The sequence below is a fragment of the Poecilia reticulata genome, chromosome 1 (assembly GCF_904066995.2).
Source record: "Poecilia reticulata chromosome 1, P_reticulata-male-v2, whole genome shotgun sequence".
Lineage (NCBI taxonomy): Eukaryota > Metazoa > Chordata > Actinopteri > Cyprinodontiformes > Poeciliidae > Poecilia > Poecilia reticulata.
The window spans coordinates 10,406,100-10,432,036 of NC_088830.1; the positions used below are offsets into that span (position 1 = coordinate 10,406,100).

At 38.8% G+C, this 25,937-nt stretch overlaps 1 protein-coding gene across 2 annotated transcripts in view; it reads right to left on the minus strand.

Moving 5' to 3' along the window:
• The window catches only part of add3a (adducin 3 (gamma) a), a 121,386-nt gene that overhangs the window by 79,724 nt on the left and 15,725 nt on the right, over positions 1-25,937 (minus strand). The window contains exons 2-3 of one of the 2 annotated variants that reach the window (XM_017305459.2): positions 18,173-18,209; positions 18,001-18,044 (exon numbers count right to left, since the gene is read on the minus strand). The gene's annotated coding sequence lies outside the window, so the exon portion shown is untranslated. Of the gene's footprint in view, positions 1-4,541; positions 4,726-18,000; positions 18,045-18,172; positions 18,210-25,937 lie in introns of those variants that run through there. The other variant, XM_017305458.2, reaches the window with a different exon arrangement.

The following is a 25,937-nucleotide window of genomic DNA, read 5'->3' on the forward strand; positions in this document are numbered from 1 at the left end:
TAAATACCTTACAGTAGATGAACCATCACTGTTTAGATGCGTTCGTCTCCAAACCCCCTTTTTTATCGAGTGCCTGGAGGGAATTGAGAAATTAGCACTCATTCAGGGCATTTGAAATAAATTATAGTAAAAGTCAATGAGCTGTTAAACATAAAAATGCTCATAAAACACCTTTCAAACTGTTCGTTCCCGTTTTAGCGCCAACCGCAGACAGAGTGGAACAGGAATGGCATCGCTTTGATGCTGAGTGATACAGCAGAACTAAATCCTGGCTCACTTTTTAAAAAAAGGTTTGAAATTTGGACCCTTTAAAGAGCTTATCTGGTCTAATGACAGTCCCAGTGATTCAACTCAACAAGTAAAGCTGAAAACACTGCATAAATGTAGAACTTAACAGAAATGTAGCTAAATGTACTCGCTCGTGCAAATATCACAGGGTTAGAGATGAAATTCTAAAAATATTTTTGCTACGTGCTCTTAGTTTATATCCTCTCTCTGCAGCCGTTTTCAAAATCTAAATATATATCCTATGACTAAAACTAGCAGCTTGGTCTGGATTCACTGCCACTTTCAAGCTCCCAAAGCACAGAGTATTTTGTTTACATCTTTAGAGTTATTAGTACATACACAGGAAGTTTTAAAAAAAAATCTGTGGTTGATCGAACCTCTAAAAATGAAATGTATTGTTGAATTCTTTCCCCATCAGCTGATGAGTTCATTTGCTGGAATCTGTTTTTAGAAACCAAAAGTTTGATCCCAGGAGCCTGGAAAAGCTGCACATATCCCTGGATTTTCATCAAGAAGCTTAAATTCATTGCTGCAGAAGTAGGAAGCCAGACAATTACCTCATCTTATTATGTAGAAGTTTATGCAGCACTTACTGTGTGACGAAACGCAATAAATTACATAAATACAAAATTAAACTAATGTCGATGTTTGAAGTATAACATTAGCCAACTGGTTTGAATAAACCTTGGAAGAGTATGAGACAGCAATTGCTATGGGGAGGATTTGTTCAAATATAACTTTTTTCCAATTCATTCATTCATGCCAATAAAAACCCTGAAAAATTATTTGAATAGCAACACTGCATACAGTAACCTGGGAAATTATAAAGATTACTCAGGTAATCTTCACAATTTTCATTATTCCCTTTTTTTTTTTTTTTTTTACAATGTTTACATCAACATTGCTGATTATTGTTTTGATCAGCGTTTGGGCCAATGATGACTATATCTAAATAAATTCACTCTGAGCAGACTCCTACAGGAGGATGAGGTTTGTTGAGGTCAATTCATCACATTTGTTTTTGCAGTACGCAAAGCACTAAAAACCCCCCATAAAATCTGACTGAAGAAAGTCGCACGCACACACACTTCAGATCCAATGTTCACCCTTTTGAAAGTTGTTTTGTTTAATGATCTAAAAGTTGAAAAAATCTGAACTCTTGTTCCAGTCTCTCTCTCCATTTAGGACCCGTTTGGTTTAACTCAACACCAAGATCAGCAGTTTAATCAGATGCTAATCAAAGTCATCAAACCAAATCACCCATCCCATGAAGTGAAACGACCCACCAGGTGACTCTCTGCTGTGTTGGTAGTTTTGAATGACAAATCCCAGGTTTATGAAGGTGTGATTTATGTGTTCACCGTCACCTCTGTGTACATTGGATACATGCACACAGAGCCGGTGGTTGGAGATGACGCTATAGAAAGCAAAATCAAGTCCAGCTGGTGCAGACAGCTGGAAACCATGGCGATTACATAATGATGGGATGGCAAGCCAGGAAACGACGCAACATACAAATAACCACAGCCTCAGTGCTTATAACCAGGCCTAATAAGTACAACTCTGGAGAAAAGGAAAAAAAAGTGTTTAGGCAACATCTCTTTAAAAGATACCAAGTAATCCTGACTTCTTGAAATGAAAAACTTGAAAGGAACTGATTTAAAATTTTTGCACAAACTAAACCGTAAGCACTAATAATTGGAAACATGAAGAAAAGAAACCGGAGAGGCACTAAAGTTGATTTAGACACGACCGTATTTCACAAAAAATATGAAATATTTGCTTGGCCCCTCAGCCGGGAGAGAGCACATTCTGACTTTAAGGACGTTATCAAAATGATAAGAGCTGGAGTGAAATAAGTCGGAGAGAAAACGTGTCTGAATTCTCATCTCAAACCTCCTGACCCGAGAGCAGGCATGTGGAGTTAAGATTTGTGGGGATAGCGCAGAACCTCGGGAGATGAAATCGAGACCAGCGCGACTGCAAATCATTTAGCCCGAAGCAGCAGCGTCTTTTCTTTTCTTTTTTTTTTACTTTTTCAAGAGCTCAGCACGCAAAGTCATTCATGAAACAATGTGGAACCCTCAGAGGAGAGCAAACAAAGCCTGCAGCAAGGGTCCTGCTTTTATTGCTTCTCTGGAAGAAAAAAACGAGCTGCACAAATATTTGATTAAACGAGCTGAAATTTGTGAAAGCGCGAGGCCGTCACCATGCCGACGAGTGCAAGATTCAGGGTGAATCTTGAAGTTAATTTTGACTAAAAGATGTATGAGGTTGTGTCACTGACATGAGCCACTGACTTATCAGAGCAGATGTCAGACTTTATTTGAAAGCAGCCAGGGAAGAACGCCAGCTGTGCTAACTAGGAGAAAAAACAACAACCAAAAGATAAGAGGTAACATACAAGTTTATAAACCGAATCCATTAGGAAAACACAATATTGCAATAATAGTGTCGAAAATTAAAACCTGCTTTGCAATTAACCCACATTTCCCTCACTTATTAGCAATTAACACGATGAACCTTGCCTCCGAATCAAAGCTTTATAGAAGATTCAAATCAGACGTGAATCAAAACAAAATTGAAAGTTAATACAACTTACACTATTGTAGCCAACCGAATCCACGGACATCACAACAAATTGGTATATCACCAAAAAGTTAGAATATATAGGTTTTTTGGGAGCCCTTCAAATAAGTTTGTGATATATTTCAAGAATTTGTTTGTGCTAAATTTTGGTCACGAAAGCTAAGAGCTGGTAAAAGCCCAAAAACACAATGTGAGGCGTTGCTGATATTAATCCTCAACGCAGCCATTCAGGGTCCTACCCCCTTTTCTTGATGCCAAATTTCTGTCTAAAACTGGAAATAAAGGACACCAGTACGACAAAAACCTAAAAAACAAACAAACTGTGCAATAAAATTACATAATGTTACAATAAAAACTAATGAAACAATTCACTTTTCTATGATATTTCAAGCCATCAAGATGCACCTTCCGGATTCAACAGATAAACATTGTTAAGTTTGAATTTGGGTATGAATCAGAACCGACCCGCCACAGGATGTGCAGAGAGCTTCGGCGCAAGCAGAAATCTTACTCCACACCTTAAAAAACAGCTCCGGCACAAACAAGATTCAACTGGGCCCCAGAATCTGCAGATTGTTACAGCTTCGAGTCAGATCACCGCAGCAGAGAGTTAAGGCTGAGTGTTGAAGTCAGAAATGCTTGATCTGAAACGGTTCCAGTGATTTCTTTACATTCTAAAGAGGGGCCTTCAAGCAGCACTGAAATTGTTATGAAAAACACTCCAAGCAATACACTGCAACAAAAAAAGGGTAATTATGAGAAGGCATAATGGGGGTCATGGAAATAAATAAAACCACAAACCTCCGCATCGGTCAGATGATTAGACTGCCATTAAAGGGGATCTTTTATGGGGGGGAGGAGGAGAAAACAACAGTCAAAAATAAACTGGCACCTCATAAAAGTCTCCTTATCCCTACTCTGTCAGCGGCAAACAACAGCTTTGGAAATGAGGCACTTCTTCTATGCAGCACTTCCCTTTCTGTGCCAGCAGTTAAAAGTTGGGACAGCAGCCAAGCAGCTCCAGTTATCTCTGACGATAAACGCATATTTTATGACATGTACAAGACAGAACACAGGTAACAACTCATCTCTTATGGGTGAGGGATAGAGGGATAAAGCACCAGCCACCACACACACACACACACACACACACACACACACACACACACACACACATACACACACACACACACACACAATTCTCTGCAACCCCCCGCCACCTTCCCAGAAGCATGCTGACACTTGAGAAGGCGGCACCTCTCATATGCAGAGCGAAAGCCATTCAAAGCTCCCAGCGCTATTCTTCTCCACAGTAAAAGAACTCAATCTGAAAGGAGAGAAAAATGGCCTCTGCTGCACTGAAGAAAACTGAACTTAAAAAAAAACACACACACACACACACAGCAGAAACTCCTATAAAGTTACCATAGTGACCGAGGAGGCTTCATTTCAGAGATAAAAATCAATGAGCTCATCTTTAACACTGCCTGTCTAGAAGATAACCACGACGAGCGTGGAAAGTTGAGCTACGGCAGCCCTGACAGATGACGAACAACAACAGCATTCATTCATTCATCCATCCATTCATTCAGACTATGGCAGAGAAAAGGGCGCCGTCCATGTTCCCAGCAGCTGTTAAAAGTGGGGGAATTTGCCGAACAAACCTGCAGGACGGCCAAACAGAGTGTTCCTCCTCAGCTGTGATCCACCTGCAGTGCAGCGAGTCCTCGTTCTAACACGCCTCTCCCATTCAGCCAGAACTCTGTGCAAAACTGTTGCTGCCCTCTTTCCCTTTTTGCGCTCCTCCCACTGTTTTTTTTTAACCCTCCTTTTAGCGCTCTCTCTCTTTCTCCTCCCTCTAAACACCGGCAGCCTCCGTTGGTATGTCACGACGGTATCTGCAGCAGGCACTGCAATGGACTGGTCAGCACGCTGGGGGGAGAGAAGGGGGACAATTGAGAGGGAAAAAGGGGGGAGGGGTGATTTAAATTCACACATGCATCACACAGTGTGAGGTGACAGGGCTTTTTTCTCCCCTTTTCTTTTTTTGTTTAGACTGGCCTGATGAAGGTGTCAAGTGTGGCTCTTTTTTTGTTGTTGTTTAAAACCTCTGTGCTCCTTGAGGTTCTTCAACTATGAGCAAAGAGGTTCATGGTGGCAGAAAAAGATGAGAATAATTAGAGTAAATTAGAAATGTTTTCCTGTAGTTTATCATCCTCCTCTTGCAGAGTTAACTTCAAATTCCCAGTTCAGTCAGGGTGGGTGTTGATGTCTTTTTGTTGTTGCAGTCATAATGTTACTGGTTTTGCAGCACTTTTTCAAAAAGTTGCTGTCAATGTTGTGGATTTTTCAAGCTTCATTTGTGGCATTCCAAAAAAACTGAACCCCCCCCCCAAAAAAATATGGTATATTAGCATAGCTGATATTTCAAGAAGGTACTTGAAAATGTTATCTGCACTTAACACCCTTACTGCAAATAAGATGATGTCCTGACGAGTTTATTAGAGTGCAAAAGAAGAAATCCATATTGGTCATTCAAGTTAACATGAACTGTATACACAGTAATTATCAAATCTAGTTATACATCTAAAAAAAAAATTAAAAAGGTAAATGTTATCATTTAGCGTCACACATTCTTTCATCTTGCAGATTTGGCTTTCAAGAGTTGTGAGACAGGAAGTTAAATAAGGAGGAGGCTAAGAGGATTGGTCAAAATTCAGTTGAGTACCAATGATTGGAACTGAAGAAAATATTAACGTGATTGGTCAGATTTGCGTAAAAGCTGCAATGACTCGAGAAGTCTGCGCAAATTGTGCGAATGACAAGTGAATTTGCTTTAATAATCAGGATTGCAACTTCCTGTACAGACTGATTATTATTTTTTATATTAATATAAATGGTTAGTTCTTTGTTAAATAATCAGTGAATAAAACATTTGAAAACTTCTTATAACTGCAATACAGTTTTTTTTGTTTTGTTTTTTTGCTTGTTTCCACTGTTGTTTTTTATGCTTTGTCCTACTTCTTTGTCTGTCAAAGAGGATAAAAATGAAATCCAAAGTCTGTTGCTGAAAGCTGACATTACATCAAATGTAACAGATTTGGTGTTTAACTGCAGAGGTCCAACCAAATTCCACTTCTACCCACTGAGCTTGTGCACTCCCTCCGATTTATGCGGTCTTTCATCACTGAGACTTCAACTGAATGCAATGGACTGAAGCCAAGGATTTAATTGTTTACGCAAGATGAGACATGCAATTATTAAAAAGGTCAGTGAAGAAATGAACTGGAATCTGACCTACAGGCTAAAATTGAAGTAAATCCTCTCTGAATCTTTAATTGCCGATTCTTGTGCAAACGTTTTCATCTAGGGAGTCGAACCATGAATTTATAGGTGACCAACACGGGCAACAATTAGAACCAAAACAATATCCCCACTGCCCGTAACGAAGAGCAGCTCCAAGAAATTCAGCGATCTGAGCCTGTATCAGTTCACAATCACTCAATCAGGAAGAAAAAGTGGGGATTACTGAAGACACGCCATCACTGGTGTGCTGCATAACCGGCTGTTAGCGTCTTAGAGGCAGGGATTCCCTGCTAGCTCGGTTTGTCCGTGAGGTAAATGTGGTTTTATGTTTGTCAAGCTGCGTCTGGGAGAAGAGGATCAATCTTTCATCAACCCTGAAAGCAAGTGAATCTCCCACGCTGGAAACTATTTGCGAGGAGCTGCGGTGTGTTGAAGCTCAACCAGAATGAATGCCTTGTCATAAGTAATTTGTAGTTAGCAAGTAACAGTTTAGGTTCGCAAAAAAAAAAAAAAGAAAAAATAAATATCCCCAGAAAGCCGTTTTTAATGCAAGACACATAAATCTATTAAATGGCATATGGACACAAAAACAAGCCTTGCAGATATTTTCTCAGAGCGTCTAACCAGGCCCGTAAGACGGAGCATACCTGTCCCAGAATAAACCTCACCATCTGGCCTTCTGCAGCATAGCTGGAGCTGGATGCCTAGTCTAACTTTAGCACATATTTTTGTGAAATTATGCAGAGGCTCGGCAGCCTCTGTGGGTTATGAAGGGATGTACATGTCTATTATTTAATACTGGGATTGCCTGTTGTAAATTTTTCGCAATAATTCCATTAAGAAGAGAAAGACGTAAAGTAAGTCCCATTAGAAAAGGCAAATGAGATCTTTTCAAAATTCAAAATCTAAACTTAAATGACACACTCCACTTTTTTTTCTGTTTTTCTTTTTGGTTGTGTTGAGGTCTGTAATTTATGACGTTTCTATTAATTTTTCTGACCAAAATATGACAGCCACATAGGATTCACATTGGTGTTGATAGCTATGTTTCCATCCAACTGTCATGTGAAGTTTGAGCGGATTTTTAAAATGTCACAAAATGGGGAAGAAAAAAAAAAAAAAAAAGGCAAACTAGGGTTATTTGCATCAACACCTTGCAATTTTGTCACATGTTGACACTGAAATAAATAAGATGTAGAAGTTGCAAACTATCATGAATCAGGCATCTCCAAAAAAATAGAGTCCTGGTATATGTGCTGGAGGTTTGGATTTTTTATTGTCCTTTAGTGAATAAACTTTTTTTCGGGGGGGTAAAGCTAAAAACTAACTCAAGCGAACGGAAAAAAAAAAAACTTTCGTTGTAAAACTGAGGAAGTTATTTTGAATTTCTCTGTCAACCTTTTCTAATGTGATGCTTCAAAATCTGCATACACATACTTTCATGGCAACATGGTTATCTGTATTGGCTTGACTGGATCAATATTTTCCATCTGAGCGTCAAAGTGACACGGTGCTTAACTGCCAATTTCTTGTAGATACAAGAAACCCAGAAAACACAACTCTTTCAGAGAAGCAGCTTGCCACAATTTGTGACCTTGGCTTGCTGCAAACCCCAGGCCACCAAACGTCGACATAATCCACATCAGCTGGCTGAGGTAGGACTCATCGCAAGCAGTATGTGAGGAAGCCAATTACCAATTACAGACCATGCCTGTCTGTCTGTGATACCGCTGCCTCCTTCCCAGATGTGCTGAACATCTTCTCTGCCCAGTTTGGGTTAAGATGTGATGAACAGCTGGTCACGGTTCTCCCAGACATTTTTAATATGTCCCTGAACACCACTGTCACGACAGTTTTTCCACGTTGACCATCGTCCTGTTGCCCATACTTATGAAATGCTTCAAGCGACTCGTCAAGAGGAACATAAAGTCAAAGCGTTCACCCTCACTGGAGCCTCTGCAGTCATCGTCCGAACCACCCGTCGAACCACGGCCCTGTGAGATCTGGTGACGAGCGACTGCTACTCAGACTTCAACTCAGAATTTCAAACCGTCATTCCCCACCATCTGACGGGGAATCTAACTCTGTCAGACCTGAACACCTGCCCCTGCAATCGGGTCCTGCTCAGTAATGGTAAAAACACTTTCAACTCCATCAGACGGCGTGCTGGAACCTCTCAGGTCTGTGCACTCGGCACACTGCTGTTCAAGCTGACGACCACCGACTGTGCAGTGGTCCACGCCTCCAACCGCATCATCACATTTGCTGATGAATCAACTGCTGTGGCTCTCGTCAGCAGTAAAGATGACATAGCGATCAAAGAGGAGGTGCAACACTTAACCGACTGGTATAAACCCAACGTCTCTAAATGTTGACAGAACTAAAGAGGGGAACCTTTCACCAGTTGGTAAGCTGGAGAAAACCTAATTCACTTATCAAACTTATCAAATAACTGAGAATATTTATATTTATTTATCAGTAAGACTCTGTGCATACATTTGCACGGCACTCGGTCACTTTTGCAAATCACACATTTTCCTCTTTACTGTTCATCTCCGAGCGCAGCGGCAGTCAGTTGCATATTTTGTTGTTTTACTGTTATGATGCATCAGCATTAAGTTTGCATTCTGAGCTTAGCTCTAATTTTAGATTCAGGCTTAGTTTTTAGTTCATATTTGTCTCTGTCTGTAGCACCGCGCTCCTGAAGACTATCGTTTCATTCCAATTTTACTTCTTATAAAAGAAGGCGAGTCACTATGACGTAATTTCATTGGGGAGTCCTTGATGGTTTGTGAGCGACAGAAAATAGGATGTTCAATTTGATTTCCACTTTTGACAAATCTTTGAATGTAAGACAGCTGTATTTGATTTGATAAATCAATTCAAGAAAAGCTTGTTTACATTATTATGTCTTACACTTGATCGGGTTTTAATTTGGTGCGGTTCTCCACATAGGACCAAAAAACAGCCCTGAAAGTTTCTTGGACATAATCAGCGGTTCTTTCCACTGGTGCATGTGAGTAATTTTCAGCATTGCTTAATCAAAAACATAAAGAGTAGTGCCAAGAGAAATACACACACACATTCACACACCAAGCTGCAGCATCAAAGTACAGAACATTTATTCCTCAGGATCTGTTTCTATTTAACAAGAACAAAACATGCATGAATACATACATCGGTACCCCTTCACACAACACATAGATACACACACACACACACACACACACACACGCACACACACACACCCACGTTCTCCACGTAGAAACGATCTGCATGCAGACTGAATCAATCCTATTCACTAAGCTTGCAAATGCTGACGTAAGCTAAAATCCCCTAAAAACCCCCAGAGCTACTGCTAGGATTCACCTGCAGCCGCCTGCATTGGCCTGCTGGATAGTGTCCAGTTCTGGAAACAAAACATGACTTGGCAAAAAAAAGAACAGCAGTGTCTGTTAAAGCAGTTGGTTTATTATGTTAAATCATTGTGTTTGTTTTACAGCTTAAAAAAAAAAAAAAAAAAACCCCACATGTGGTCAGACTACAAAGATAAAGCAGCCAGAGCAGAGGACGTAATGAAATCTACCTCTCACTGCTGGCTAAGAAATAAAAGTAAATTACACCCACATTTGACATCTAACATTGAGAACAGATGCTCTAGAAAAAACTCAAATTAATGTCGCTTTAACTCTCGTTTTAAAGAAAACTGTGCTAAAACACCAACTACTAATAGAAAAATACTTAAAAACTCATTTCAGTTTGCATCTTTTATTGCGTCTGATACCAACCATGTGTTGGATGTATCAAAAAACAATTAAAGTTGCGCAATGCTAAGAAATAAACCCTTTCTGCTGCATCTCATAATTATTCTTTAACTCAGGATGTTCCACCAAAAGCTTCACATTAACTCTTCAGTACTCTGCCATACAGAGGAGTTATAATAAATTCAATGACAGTAAGATACCCAGAGCTTGTGACTGTAAGACAGGCACTAACAGATTTATACCAATAAATCTGGTAGTTTTGTGGTTGAAGTTTGACTCTGCATTATATCCAATGCAGAGTCAAACTTCTACATTGGATATAATGCAGACGTTTATCTGGTCATATCTGGTTATCTAGGAGACCATGTGAAAGCAGAACTAAGTACAACATCACAGAAATCCACTAGTTCTTATTCAGTACTGCAACATTTATACTTGAAACACTTGGTAAAGTTAACACTGAGGATGAGCACAATGGACAATGTCCACCATGGAGGACAAGGTTGGAAGCCAATTATCAGAACTTAAAGGGAATACCCAAGAAACAGAAAAATATTTAACAACAGGCTCTGAAAACTGCTAAAGACTACAAGGATTGGCTGACCAGCCAAAGTTACACGAGAGACCAACAAACTGTTTGCTCTCCATCACATCAGCTAAGGTGTGTGCACTGTGGCAGAAACTGACCTCTCTACATAAGAGCCTTAACATTCACCCAAAACCCAGAAAACGCCTGAGAAACGGTTTAGACCCAACATACAGTTGAATAACAGCTGCTGGTTGACAGAACAGTCGCCCCAGATCGAAAAACCAGACAAACCAACCTGTGAACTGCTGTAACTGATTACATGGAAGTCTATGAATCAATGCCACACACACGGATACGAGAACGCCTGAAGCTATACAAGGTCAACATTACAGAGAGTATTCCCTGGAAACTTTATGAAGCTTTGGAAAAATTCGGACAGTGAGCCCACGCTGGAGAATTTGGTTCGATACATAAATACCTGAAGAAACGCCGGAGGTCTCAGTCCTGCCGAGCGCAGTTCCCTAAAGAGCAAAGTTCCTGTGAAGATCCCTCTACAACACCTGCCTCTTCATATAAATCTTGACGTCATAAACCCGAATTTGACCTGTAGACTTTGCTAGCACTTTGAAATTGAAAATAAAGGGAATGTTTCACAATAAAAAGGTGATTTATTCTCTAATGTTTGAGTTTTGCCTCTTTGTACAAGTTAGAAAATATACAAATCTGGTTAAAAACAACAACAACTTAGTGATAGTTTTAGAGAAAAGCTTGAAATGTAATGTTTTTTATATTTTACAGTATTCATGGAGCCACCTCATGAACTCAGGAGGCTTTTTTCCCCTCTAAGGTGTCAACAATCCTGTCCCTAATGCAATATTCATGAGCAAATGTGGACTGTTGTAATAATTTAACATGACAAATGGCCCCAAGCATCTGGCTTTGATAATTATACAGAACAATTTTTTTTTTTTTTTGCCTCATCCAAGTCTCAGGTGGTGAGGCGGAACATTTCGGACCAAGTGTGGTAGGATGCAGGGAGGTCTGCTTCATCTGTTCGTGTTGACTCCGATGCATTGCGACAGCAAAAACATAACAGCGTCCCCTAATGAGTTCAAATTAGGAAAAAGGCTGGGAGGTGCTTATTATTATGATATAAAATTAGACTCCACAGCAAAATCCTCAGATCTAGGTCTTTTACTTTAGCTATAATTTAATGGATTTCTTTTCGTCTGAATGAAAACCAAAGAGAAAAGACCAAATAAACTTCATGTTGCCGATATCGCGTTAAACAAAAAGGCTCATGTAATTAAATACAGGATGTAAAAGTGATCGACATTCAGTTTCATCTCAGCGCAATCCGGAGGGAGACATTAAGTCATAAAGCAAGACTGAAAGATTCAGTCAAAGAGAAACCCAGACAAACACGCTTCAGCGTCCAGCGTTTCTGTTTAGAACAATCCTCACGAGAACAACTTTCTGCTGCCAATCTTACAGAGTTTACGTGAATTAAATATAAAGGTGGTGAAATAAATGTATACATGCTCAGATTCTACTGAGGCTGAGTAAACAAGGACTTGGACGTTGTCAAGTACTTGAGTGGCTCGATAGAAAAATACTCTTAAGTATCCCCCTAAATGTTGAGGCAATTGGTAAATAAAATTAGGATGGCTATTTTTGCTATCAACAAAGGAAATACAAAAGAAAGAACTATACATTATTTATGAAGACACGACAGCTAAGCCACAGTGTAAGTTCAAAACATATTTGAGGTTTCAGATTACCAGCCAGCATGTTGTGGGCGTGCATACCATTCTGGTTTTCTTCCGGAGAGTCGGAGACTAACACAAACTGGAAATGGGAGTCAGAGAAGCATGCAGAGTTAACCTGTTGAAGACTATTTCAGAAGTCGCTCAGAAACCACGAAATAAAAATTCTCATAAGAGGAAAGAGCTCACTGTCCCCACGAAAGAAACACACAAAAAAACATAATAATAATTTTAAAATCTATGAAATATTTGTTATGGACTGTTGACATTTCCTTATTCTGGTTATTTGAGGTTATTGAGGGAAAGTTTAAATGGAGAGAAAATTTCCTTGGGGATTAAAGGGGAAAAAAACAAATTTAAAAATTAATACCTTCAACAGAAATGTTGAACATTTGTTACAAAACAAATGGCTTATATCGGTAACACTTTATTTGAAGGGGGTGAATAAGACTGTCATGACACTTTCATAAACATGACATAACATCTGTCATGAACATGAATAAGCCTTCATGAATATTTATGACTGTTGTCATAAAGAGTCATTCGGTAAATTATGACACTTTTAATACAAAGTTGACATTATTCAAAATGTCTTTGTTATGACAACTTGACATTAACCAAGAAATCATTACTGTTTAAACTTTACATTTAATAACATAACGTTACCTAATTTTTAAAGTGTAATCAGTAATACTTTTATAACAAATTTATATCACCCCCTTCAAATAAAGTGTTACCCTTATATCTAAGTGTGTGGCAAGGTTTGCTCAAATAGTCACCAATTACTAACTGATTCACACAATTCCTATAAGGCTTATGGAAATATTTAAATTTTTAACCCTTTCATGCATGAAGTGTGATCCTTTAGGTCAGGATTTCGTTTTCCAAAGTGTTTTAGATTTTCTTAAGGTATATAAAAAAAGGTGGGAAATTTCTTTTATAAATTAAAAAAAAGTTTTTCTAGATTTTTTTTTTTTCTAGGTGATCAGTTGCAATTTTCTCCAAATACAAAGTTATTATTTGGAAAATACATCAGTAGTATTGGTCTTTAGGGGCTACTTGATGTCACAATTTTTTTTTTTTTTTTTATACCTGTAAGAGTCGTCTACACTACAGTACAAGGAGGGACTGGGTCAGTCTGTCGGCCATATTGGATTTAACAAAAAACTTTGTACTTGCAGTGGAAGGCCAGTAGTTGGAAGTGTCTAGTATGATGCACCAGTGTCCACTTCAGTGGTCTGTGCGCATTTATAACATAAAAATCCACAAGAAACAAGAAAATGGCTTGTAGACAGCTGTCCACTGTAGTGACCACTATGCATAAAAGGGTTAAAATTTTCAGTGGAAAATTTCTACTTCCTTGTAACATTTACACAAGTAAAACTATTACTAGTCCATGCAAACAAGGATTCTGATAAGGTGAGTTTGTTTTCGTATAGACGGTGTGTCGGGTCATTACTGGTTCCTATTTAACACACACTGACCACTGCCAGGTCATGTCAGCCTCAGTGCTGAGCTGCAGCACTCCTCACTGCTCATCCTCCCCTTCACCACAACTCCATTTTCTCTTCCAGAGTCATGAGGAGGCCTCAATGAATCAGCCTATTGAGCAAAACAGAACTGGGCACTGGCTTTGACTCTGTCAGATTGTGTGCGTGTGTGTGTGTGTGTGTGTGTGTATGCGTGTGTGTCAGTGTTGCCCCACTTTCCCAGCCTCCTAAAATACAAAGCTGTCATTTGTTGCCTCTCTGCTCGGCAAAAGCTCCACAGGCCAAGAGAGCTGAAAGTGAAATTTCCATGAGTGAGTTAAAATGTGCGCCTTCGTGTTCGCACTCCTACAAGAACGGTGAAATGCGCTGCGTTTTGCTCATTTGTGCTCCAATCGGTGACTGCAGACTTTTTAGAGTTCCTACTTTGAATGACATCATGAAGGCACTGAAATTCAATATTCGCTTCTTAACGTTCCTCAGCCACACCAATCAGTGAGCAAACACTCAACGTATCCACAAACCAGAAGATCCAGAGTCGCATCGGTAAGATCAGAGCCGTCGCTGGTGTTTTTTTCCCCATCCTAACACAACAGCAATCAGGATATGACAAATCATACCAAATGTGGCCCAAAGGCTCCAACCAAAACCAGCACATTAAACAATTAGCACAGACACAAGCGCGCACAAACCAACAAAATCTGTTTTTCGTCAGCCAGGCACAAAGGAGACAGCTGTTATTTATCAGGAAAACTCCCACTTGGAGTGTAATTAAAACCATTTGTATCTGAGAATCAGGAGTGTGTCAGTTCTTGGAAAGGACACTTGAGTGATAAATAATCAGCTGACTGGGATCAGTGCAAGTCAGTCGAGAGAAAGAGGAATAAGCAAGTTCAATTTAGTCAGTTTATCCCTGCCAGATAAATTTGCTGTAATTAACCTTTTCTCAGGAAATATGATTTAAATCTACCTGTCTGGTGAATTGTAGACAGATCTGGTTATGATGATGTTGAAGTTACTCTGTTTGATTTTGATTTTTTTTAAGTTGTTTTCCTGACTTAAGTAGTTTTATGTTATTTTGTAGAGGTGTTTTTTTGTACATTTAAAACACTAGAAGTTTTCATAATTTGTAGCTACTTCATCCGCAATCAGTACCAAGTCATGTGAACTTCATCACGTGACCAGTTTCTCAGTTGTTGTCCGATCATCCTTCCTGTTTTATTCTTTATAGTTTAATAGTTTGTTTTTGGAGAGTTTTAGTTTTTCTGCATCCTTTCTCCGTCACAGGAGGCTGCAGCAGTCAATGCAGTCTCACTTTCTGTGTCCTGGTGGTTACTGGAAGTAAACTGTAAAAAATAATTAAATGTAAAACATAGTATTTAAAAATATCACAGCAAATATTGATGTTGATGATGATATTGATGTTTTCTTTTTTTTCTTTTGTTATGTTTTATTAATTGAAAATTATCATTGTTTGAATTTGTTTATTTTGGAAAAAAGGGGCAGATATAAATAAGAATTTTATTCTTCTTCTGCTACCTTTCATTTTATTTGTTTTGTATATTCTTTTTTGTATGTATAGCATCTGTTTTGTTTTAAATGAAATGAATAAATTCTATAAAAAAAAAAAATATTCACATAGATTTGAAATATTTCTTTACTACAGATGAGTAAATATGAGTATCAATTGTATTACTTTGGGGCGTGTTTCATGGGATCAAAACATAAGTTCATTTTAGCAGATTACTTGATTTCATTCTTACATTAAATGCCTAAAATATTATCTAATTATTTAGATTCCAAGCTACTCACTATCTGGAGTTTAGGATGGCAACAAACACAAAGCAGACCAGTATTAACACGCACAATATCAGCACGTCTGCACCACCGCTGAGTCGAGAACAACTGCAGAAATTAGGAGAAATTAAATGTGGAGGGACGGCTAAGAGAGACTGGAGAGAAGAAGCAGTGAAAATAAAAAAGCCAGCAGACAGAAAAAGACAGACGGAAAGTCTGAGACTCATTTGTATAAACGGTTTACGAGTAAAGTTATTGCCCGTCTCAGTTTTCTTCCTTTGTGTACGCGGCTTTTTCTCAACCTTTATATTAACAGTTTTGCATCCATTAGCTTCTTTAAAGGATGGAACGTCCTTCCCTCTCTTTCACTTTCATGTTTTCACAAACGTGAGTCACATCAGACCAGCTTACAAGAATGACCCAGTGAAGAAGAAAAAAGATTATCCTGAAGAAACTGGGAGTTCGTCTCACAAATCACAGTAGAGCCAGTTAAATAAAAACAGACAGGAATTAAGTACAATTAACTGGTGAGTATATTGGAGCTTAAGAATGAAGTTCAGAGTTTTATTATGCTATTTTAGAAACGAGTAAACAAAAACAAAGACTTGGCGACATTAAAAAAGTCCAACCGGGAGCATGTCGCAATCAAAGCTGATTAAGTTATTCATTGCATCGAAATTTTAGCCATCAGCCCAGGATAAACTGAACATAGAAATCACAATGAAACTCATTACGGGATTACATCAACAGCTGCTAATCTCCTTTCTATTGTAGAGTAATTTATAAATTGGAGCATTAGGAGCTTAGCCATAAAGCTTAGCTGTGGTTGTCATTTAATATGGGGAACACGTCCAAAATCACAAAGACATCAGCTTCAATGGGAAGCATGGGGCAAGGTCAGGGTAAAAGGACTGAAGAGCTAATTCATTACAACAGTAGCAAATGTCAATATAAGATGTCTTAACATCCATCCTCACTTCTACAAGTGAGGCAAGTTTTATCCTTGCTTAGTGTAGCATTAGCCAGCTTGCTATGATACCACATGAATAAAACCCACTGGGTTTATTCACGAAGGAGGCTTGTAAAAGATTAACAGCAACACAGCTAAAAGCACAGCAAAGGGCGACACATCTCTCTTTGTGTCTGTATTTGTTCCAGGTCTCCTTCAGACAGAAACTTGCTGCGTTGGAAGCACAGAGCACAGAGAGCAGTCATTAAAAAGTTATGATAGCTAAGTGCTAACTTTATAAAGCAGTGATGCCTTTCTTCCACACACAATTAGCTGGAACAGCGTTTCAAAATGCTGCCAGTCGAATAATCCGCAAGTCATGTTGAAACAGAGAGAAATGACGCTAATACTAGCGTAGCGATTCAGCTAACCCTTCCACATCGTTGGCAGGAGCAAGAAGGAAGTTTGCTAAGGAAACCAAACCCAGTTGAGGAGAGGTAGCTGTCTGATGGGAACCTCATGAGAAATAAAATATTAATAATAATAAAAGATTCTACTTACCTGCTTCATACTTGCACTAAAAAGTCTACGTTTAGAAATGACCAGCTCGTATCTTGGAAGTTAAACATAGGATTTACATTTTGTTAAATCTGGTAAAATTGAACATGCTTGCTGTTTGATTAGCTCGATAATGTCTGTAGTATGTTTTTCTTCCTTATATTCACAACATAATATTCATTAATACCAAAACCAAACAAAGGCACAATTTGGACACTCAGACTGGACAGAAAATGAAGGACACCGTCCTTGTGTAAGTGCAAGTAAACTGAACGATGACGCTTGAAGAAAACGCAAAAACTCAGAAGATGATAAAAGACGAAGGAGGAGATTCAATTTAACCATCAAAAGTAGCAACAAAGTTGATTTTATCAGCTGCCAGGTGTGCGAGTGGTGTTTTAATATCTGAGCTGAAAATAACAAGAAGGGGAAAACCAAAGCAGGGAAACAGATCAGGACGATGAAGCAATATGTGACAGTTTGAGCATATTCTCAGGAGAACAGATAGTGACGGACACTGATGAGAGACTACGCACATTCGTGTGACGATACATGGTGACGTGTGACAATGTTTTATTAAAATGTATACAAAACTAAGCAGCCTACAGTATAAGTTCTGTACTGCTTTCACATCTAAATGAAATATTTGTCAAATAAAGTCTATCGTGGATCCCTTTAGCCACAAACCAAAGCGTTGTCATTTGTTCAAGGCTTTCCAAAAAGAGCCCAAAACTCCCCTCCTCGTGGCTGCTGTGTCCTTGACAGAAACCACAGAGGAGGAAAGATGGGAAGCTGAGGGAAGAATGGCCTCATGGAGCACTTCACTTAAACATTTCCCTTTTTTACTTTATTTCAAACCTCCTGTACTTGCTATGTGTGAAGAAATACTCTAAACAGAGCAGTGCTGTCCCTCTAATCCACAGGTGTGAAAGTTCAGTAGCTGGAATGAGACGCATGAAATTCTTACCTCTTAGAAAGGATTGCTCTCTCAACTTAATCACGTCTTGTAAGCTACAAAAAAGAAGAAGAAAAAATGTCATGTGTTTCAGTCTTCAAGGACTTTTGCAACCAGAAAAACCACAGTAGGTATCTAAAAGTTAAGAAATCTGAAACAGCTTGAGGCAGAAATAAGCATTTACTTTGAACGCCGTTCATCCGCCGCGAGTTTTCTCAGTCCTGAAATGGAGAGGAACAAAAACACAAATGAAGAAATCTTTTGCTTTCATGCAAGGAAAAACATCTTTATGTGCTGTAAAGAGATTTCTGTGGTCTTGAAATATCAGCATACTTTGTAATTCAACAAAGTGTAAGTAAAGACCAGAGGTACAACTTACAAGTTGTATGAGATTATCTGGACTTCACTCAGATCTGTGTAAAAGTATTCATACCTCATGAACATTTCTGCATTTTATCACACTGCAGTCACAAACTTTGATGTATGTTACATGGATTTTATGGAATTAGGAAAAACATACACACACACACACACACACACACACACACACACACACACACACACACACACACAAAGCTGTACAGGATTGGGAAGTGTAAGGAGAATAATACATGGCTTTTAATATTCTGGTTAGAAAAGAAACATTGTATTCATCCCCAATGAGCCCATGCTTTTTTTAGAAATACCTTGCGAGTATGTTGGGCAACATCTCTGGCCTCCTTGCAAACCTATAAATTACATATTTACCTATTCTCTGCAAAATAGCTCCAGATCAGTCATTGGATGACTGGATCGCCACAAGTCTGGACGGATTCTGGCCACAGATTCTGAACTGAAGAATATTGTCAAATATCTCGGTTTGGGGTATTGTTTTATAACCCAACTCTGGTTTTACTTTCTCCACAACCTTCTCCCTGGTCTGTCTGCTGTGTTTTCTCATTTTATTATTTTGCTTTCGTGATGCTGTTTGTTAAGTAATGTTCTCTACTACATCTGAGGCCTCCCCTAAGCAGCATTGAGATTCAATTACGTACAGGTGAACTCAGTTTTCAAATAAAGGGGGCCTCTGTGGGCAATTGGCCGCACTTGATTTCAATTATCAGAAGCTGAAGTAAAATGAATGTCACACTTTTAGAATTTTATCCACAAGATCTTTTTACCGCACAGATATTTGCCACTTTGGCATTTGGTTTATCACATAAACTGCCAATGAAATACATTAAATTCTGCTGATATAATGTGAGAAGACTTGAAGTTCAAGCGATGTAAACAGAAGTTTAGATTCAGAAGAGCTTCACCTCAGTTACGAGGTTCAAGGATCGTATTCTTGACAGATCTAGCAAAAAAAATTACGATACTATTTTACACCATTAAATTCTCCAGTTTCCTTTGACGCCTTAACCAGTTTTTTTTTGTTTTTTTTTAAAGAATTTTGATAAAAGTGGATTAATTGAACAGCAGAGCTCCTTCGGTGATAAGCTGTTGCATCTTAGGGGCACAAAAAAGCGTCAACGTAGATCCTTCCTTTCTGCAGCTGTTCAACTTTATAAACGTCACTGCTGCTTACCCACAAACTCAATAACTGTTTAGATCAAAGCTTGAAGTTTTTCCTCAATCCAACAACATTGCTGCTGTTTTTTGCACAGCCTTGTTTTTTCTCCATCTTTATAAATATTTTTTTGACACACAAATATTGATGCACATTTTGTACCATTTTTAAAAGTAATCCTACTCTGTTGCACTTTAAAAAAAAAAAAAAACAGACTATGCTATATTTGATCATCTATTTGCTCATGTTGTAAAGTACAGACTGTTGTTATTCCCTTTTGAAAATGTTATATTTGTGTAATGTCTACATGCTTGGACTGTCCGTCACTTTGCTGCTGGCACGCCTGAATTTCTCCACTGAGGTCCAACATCATTTTCCGTTCCATTCCACCGTAGTTTACGCTCTGCACCGCCTGTACCATCACACTGCAGGAAGCCCAGAGGAGTCGGTTTTCCCTCAGTGATCATCTGTGTCATCCACAAAAACACCAACTGTGTCAACACCAAGCAGCATGGCTCGCCATGGGAGAACAAGAGCTGACTGATGACATGTGAGCTGTGTTTTTGTTGAGGTCACTGAGCCTGACTTCCATGAAGACGATGATGATGATGATAACCAGCCAGCGGGGAGTTTTGGGACCGGTCCCAAATAACACTTCGAAAATATTTGGAACAATTCCAGGGAGTTGAAAATAGGAGGCCAACAAACACATTTCAAGTTGATGGTCATAGAAATGCAGTTAGGCCGAAGATTTTTGAGCTGACGTAGATGTTGGTCAGATTATTATTATTATTGTATGTTTGTTTGTTTTACCAGAATGTAGTAATTTTGGACTGGTCCAGCTATAGTTCAGACTTAAATCTGATTCATCCACAGATCCTATTGACTCTGTAGGTGGACCTAAATATTAGGCTGATGGCAAGGAGGTCTTCCACCCTAAAGGTCTTGAAGCTCTTCAAATAGCAGCTCATTAAAATCCACTCAAACCTCGTCAGCAATTACAAAAAGGGATTGACTGGTGTAATGCAGATCAAGTATGGATAATTTATCTGCCTTTTCTTTTTCTTTGGTAAAATGAACTCATTAAATGAATAATTGTGGCCATAACAGCAGATTTATGCTTATTTAGATAATTGAAAGTTGGACTGCAAAAATTAGTCATATAAAAGAAGTTGTATGACAGTAATAAAAAAGTATTTTAGTGGTAAAAACATATCCTCTCCTGCAGTGTAAATATTTTACAAGGCTACATTGAAACACATAAAATTATTATTTTTGTTTGTTAGTTTTTTCAACTAAATACCCTGGAAGTATTCTCCAAGAGCAATGTTTTTATATTGACAGCTGGTGAACGGAGTCATTATTTGGCGATTTTCCTACTAAAATGATGAGGTGTTTTATGTCATATAACTCTTCTCCTAGATTAGAAAAGTAGTACAAGTTGTGCGTGAAATAATGTGAATTTGAAAAGTTGCTGAATAATCCCCAGAGTTAAAAAAAAAGGAAAAAAAAGTATTTTTGCACTAAATGTCCATTTAGTGCTGAAGGGGTTGAAAAGCATCAAATTGAAAATAACCTTAATATCAAACATACTTTTTATTAAATTTCTATATTAAAATATGTATATATACAGTAAAACCCTTATCGTAAATGTCGCGTTTCCATGAGGTGTTAACAGAAATGAAGGCTTGAAAGCCTTCTGTGTGTAATTAATCTATATGCATTTCAGTTAATGAACCGAGTCACTAATATGAACTTTTTTCAATAAAACTCTAATTTGTTGAATACGACTGCATTAGCAAAGCTCTGGAGTTGTCAGACAGATCATGTCGTCCTGGAGGGGAGACGCAGGGAGACGAGAGAAACCAGCACAGTTACATAACGAGTGTTTCTGCTGACCGCTGCCGTGGCCTTGGTGATCTGGCAGACGTGACTGTCCAGCAACACAGGACGACCCTCTGCAGCCTCGTTACGTAAAACCCAGACACGTTCTGAGAACTTCTACTTTATTAACTCATTATTAGGTCAGTGACATCACTCCATATGGATCAGATTTACAATAAATGAATATAAATTGGTAGCATTAAATCCCACAGATGAGACGTTTTGTGATGTTTTATCACGCAACTCCTCATTGATCTCTGTCTTAAGACGCTGTCGTTCTCTGATAATGCTCTGTTGCATTTTGCAATAAGAGTCTGGTTTGAGGTTTTGTAAAAGATGCAGCGATCACTTGTGGCAAAAACAGGGCGTCAAAATTTAAAAAATGAAAAGGAGGCTTATAAAACCGCTGGCCATGACACACAGGCAGAGTTACAGGGAAACAGAAGAACCTTGGTTCAGAAACAAGTGGGGGGGGGAATAAAAACCAGATCCAAATAGTTACCTAGTTTATTACTTGTATTTCTAAGTACAAAAGGATGAACTTATTCTGAAACACTAAACTAGTAAAGCTAAACACGCCAAAACCTGTTGAACAATGATGAATGTAGAAACTGAGCTGAATATGGCCAGTCGGAAGAAAGGTAAATAAGCAATATAAAAATGAACGAAACAAAAACACAAATAAAAACCCAATATTTTACAGAAGAGAGGTGAGCAATTTGAAAAGACACAACAGGCTGTAAAACTGCCAGGCAGATTTTGAATGTTAAAAAGCTACGAATAAAGTAAATGTAATAAATGTCAGTTTTATTTTATAGATTCTGGGTTCCAGTACATCCAGTCGTCTATACCCGCTTGCTGTCGGGGAGACTGGTGCCTCTCTCTCTCTGGGCGAGAGGGAGGACACTCTGGAAAGGTCGCCTGTCCATCACAGGGTAATAAAGAGACACAGGACAAACAACTGCACTCTCACACACTCAGTAACCAATTAACTCAACGGTCTAATGTTTTGGAAAGTGGTAGGAATCTAGAACAGAAACCACACATGCAAACTCCAACGTAGAGGGAACCCAGGCTGCGAATTGCTGCAACGAACCAGAGTGGACCACTGTTCCTCTGAAGAACCAGCTGCAAAACAGCTGGGAGATAAGACTCACTGGCAGGCTGTGCTTATTCAGCAGGAAACAGAACAGTGCATTTTATTAACAAAATAAATGAATAAATCTGAATAATCACAGTTCGGCTGTTTTGCGGAAACTGATTTCCCCAGAGAAACAATCACAGGTGAATCAGTTATATTAAAAGGTTGACAAAGTCGGCAGCTCGGGTCTGTGAGTGTTTGTGCAGCCACTCATCTACCCCCAAAGGAGCTGCGTTGAGAACATCACAGCCTCATTGTAGTATTTGTTTCACTGCGTCAGCAAATCTAAATCAATTTGAAACTGTTCTTATTAAGAAGGACTCTCATTATCTATTAGCCGAATCTATTAAAGAGGCACAACATGTACACTGGCAACACAAAAAGTGATAAAGGCAACAATCAGCCAGTGTTCTTTATGTGATTCAAGTTGCATAATATTACAAACTCAAAAACAATTCCTTTATTTTCTCTTCATTTATAGCACAACATTGTTCTCTTACTTTTTTGTTAAAGGTGGCTATGCTACATTATTTTTTATAGATGGAAACATTTAGCAGCACATTCTCAGAAATGCAAATTCGCGATCAGTTTATTGCTCGAATCAGCCATTGAGACTTGACGTTCTTTTGAATTCGCCAACGTAAAACACACTTTGATCAAGGCACAAAAATGCTGAAATAGTTCAAATATAATTAATGAATCCTTTGTCTGAGAGTGAACGATCAGGAAGCAAACACTCCCTAGTCTCTGCTATTAAATAAGTCTGGATTAAAATCTAATCCGTAGAAGAAGAAGCATAAATACTCGAAAGCAGACCTCCGAGCCACTAAACCCTCTCCATCCTAGACCAACAATATAATTATCCAAATTATGAACAAATGGGTTCATAAACACCGAGACCTTCAAGGTTTCTAAGTTTCAGACTTGGTGGAGCCAAGAGTCATTTTACCGTCAGACAATAGCATGAATTTAATCTCGTGGCTGATATTAAAACATGTTGTTGCTTACTGTACTGCGTTTTTAGCCAGATGTTGCTAAACCCCTCAATGCACCAAACAGCTGTTTTAACAAGAAAGCCTTGCTGAAGAAAGGGTTCAAGAGGACTGCAAAACTATAGATAGATCCATTATGGAAATCTTTCATGTTAAGAACTTTAACCCACGCTTCAACAACAAGCCTGTTTCTTCTACTTTCCACTCTCTGTTAAGTCCCAAGGCCATGAAGCAGATTTTCCAGGGCATAGCATCAGAATTTGGCCAGAACTCAAAACATCAACTCTAGGCTACGGTAGCAAAGCCTTCCTGATCCCAAGATGGATGACATCACTTAAAGCTGAAAACAACCATTAGATAAATACTATACCAACACATGAGTCCATGCAGAAACAGAGTAAGCAGCCTCATGTTTGTGCTTTTTCATTCCCCCCCACTCCCCCTCTAACCTCCAACCCAAAATGTATCCGTGACCATCCTGAGAAGACAGAAAACAAAAGTTGGGTCGCATCCCGTGATTTCCTCTGCTGAGGTAAAGGAAATTCTGCCTCCACATACTTCCCATCCACGACAACAGTCCAAGACATGTGACACATCATCAAGCACATCTGATAGGGTATCTCTGCATGGCTCCAACCAGACACATCCTCAGTGGAAACAATGTGTGTGAGTGTGTGTGTGTGTGTGTGTGTGTGCACACATGCGCATGTCAGAACCCTCAGGACAGTGACCTTTTCATGTAAGCAGTATGTTTGTTGGGTGACTCCTTGCCTCAATGAAGTTATATGTCCATCAACATAAATGTTGTCCATCAACATAAATGTTGATGGACATATAACTCTGTCACAACTATATCTGAACAATCTATTATGCCTGACAGAAACAAATCGCAAACTTTAAAACTAATATCTACCTGGAAGATTGGTGCAATTATGCTTAATACATACCTTGAACTTCTTCAACAAGCTCCAATGTAGGTGTTTGTTATATAGGATAGAAAAACAAAGAAGAGCATACTTGTGAAGAAGATGTTTTGTTTTTTCCAATAAACACATAAAAAGTGTTGTGTTTTAAAACCATCTTTAGCTTCAGTTACAGCTGAAAGTCTTTTGGTGCTTCGCTCTGCCAGTTTTGTACAGTTTCCTTATTTCTATTTTCAAAATGGCTCCGTCAGATGGGATGAAGAGCATTCTTGAACAACTTTTATCTCCTGATCGATGTTTGAAATTGTTGCCTTACTAAAATAATGTAATTTTTGCCAATAGTCCATGATTTTAGAAAAGTGATGAAATATTACTGCAATGAGAAATAACCCCAAACTCTAAAGCTATTGAGAGAACGACCAGCTGAAATCAATACACTAACCGATAAACTGCACTTTTGTTTTTAGCCAAACAGTTATAGGGTGGATCTGTCTTTCACAAAACTACACTGTTGCGATCTGAATGCACAGGATGTAATGCAATGTTGCTCCTTGAGTAACTGAAACTTGTAACACATTGGGAACACTGGGTGTGACAGCTTGAAATGTGCTTCTGCTTGTTTATTTCTGCTCAGGCTCACCAGGTTCCCATTTGCAATGAAAAAGTAACGATGGTGGCGTCGAGCAGAGAAGCGCGAGAGGTGACCTGTGGCAGATGGTGGTGCTGTATGTGCCCTCAGTATACTGTAACTAACATTTTAATTCGTACGTTTCAGATCATTGAGAAAAATCTGTTACGTAAAATGTGCACAATAATATATGCAATACTGCTGCTTTGGTTTCTAACGACAATGTAACAACCTACTGCAGGAAAAGAACCAGCTCATTGGAAACAACGTGTAAAATTTTAAACAACCACAAGGCAAAACCACTTGGGCCCAATCAAATGTTAGCGGTCTAATTAAATAAAGACGTAAATGTACTTAACATGCACACGTTAAGGAAAACACACACCACAGACGTATGTAGAGATTGTTTTGCAGTGCGAGGGTTAGGAGGAAGGGGGATTCTGAACCAAATGCAACATGCGTCACTAATGAAAAAAAAGCCTCCAGCAGAGAAAAAGAAGTACAAGAAGATTGTAAAGGCAGATGGCACATATATTAGGCTAGTGGGGAAAGGGTCGTGCTACTCTGTATAGGCCTTTTATTATATGGAAGTTAACCTGTTGAGATTTTAACGCTATTATGTCTATGCCTTGTATTTTAATGCTGTGCAAAAAAAAAGATGCTTTCAGGTAAATAACTGCCTTTCTACCATCATCTGTAATGACATAATCTAATTTCATGCTATGCTGTGCAGAAGCTCCATCGGCATCCATGAAGACTCAGTTACTCCGACAGGTCAAATGTTAGAAGTGGTGACATGGCAAGAGGGCTGGCTTTGTTTCCAGAGAAATTC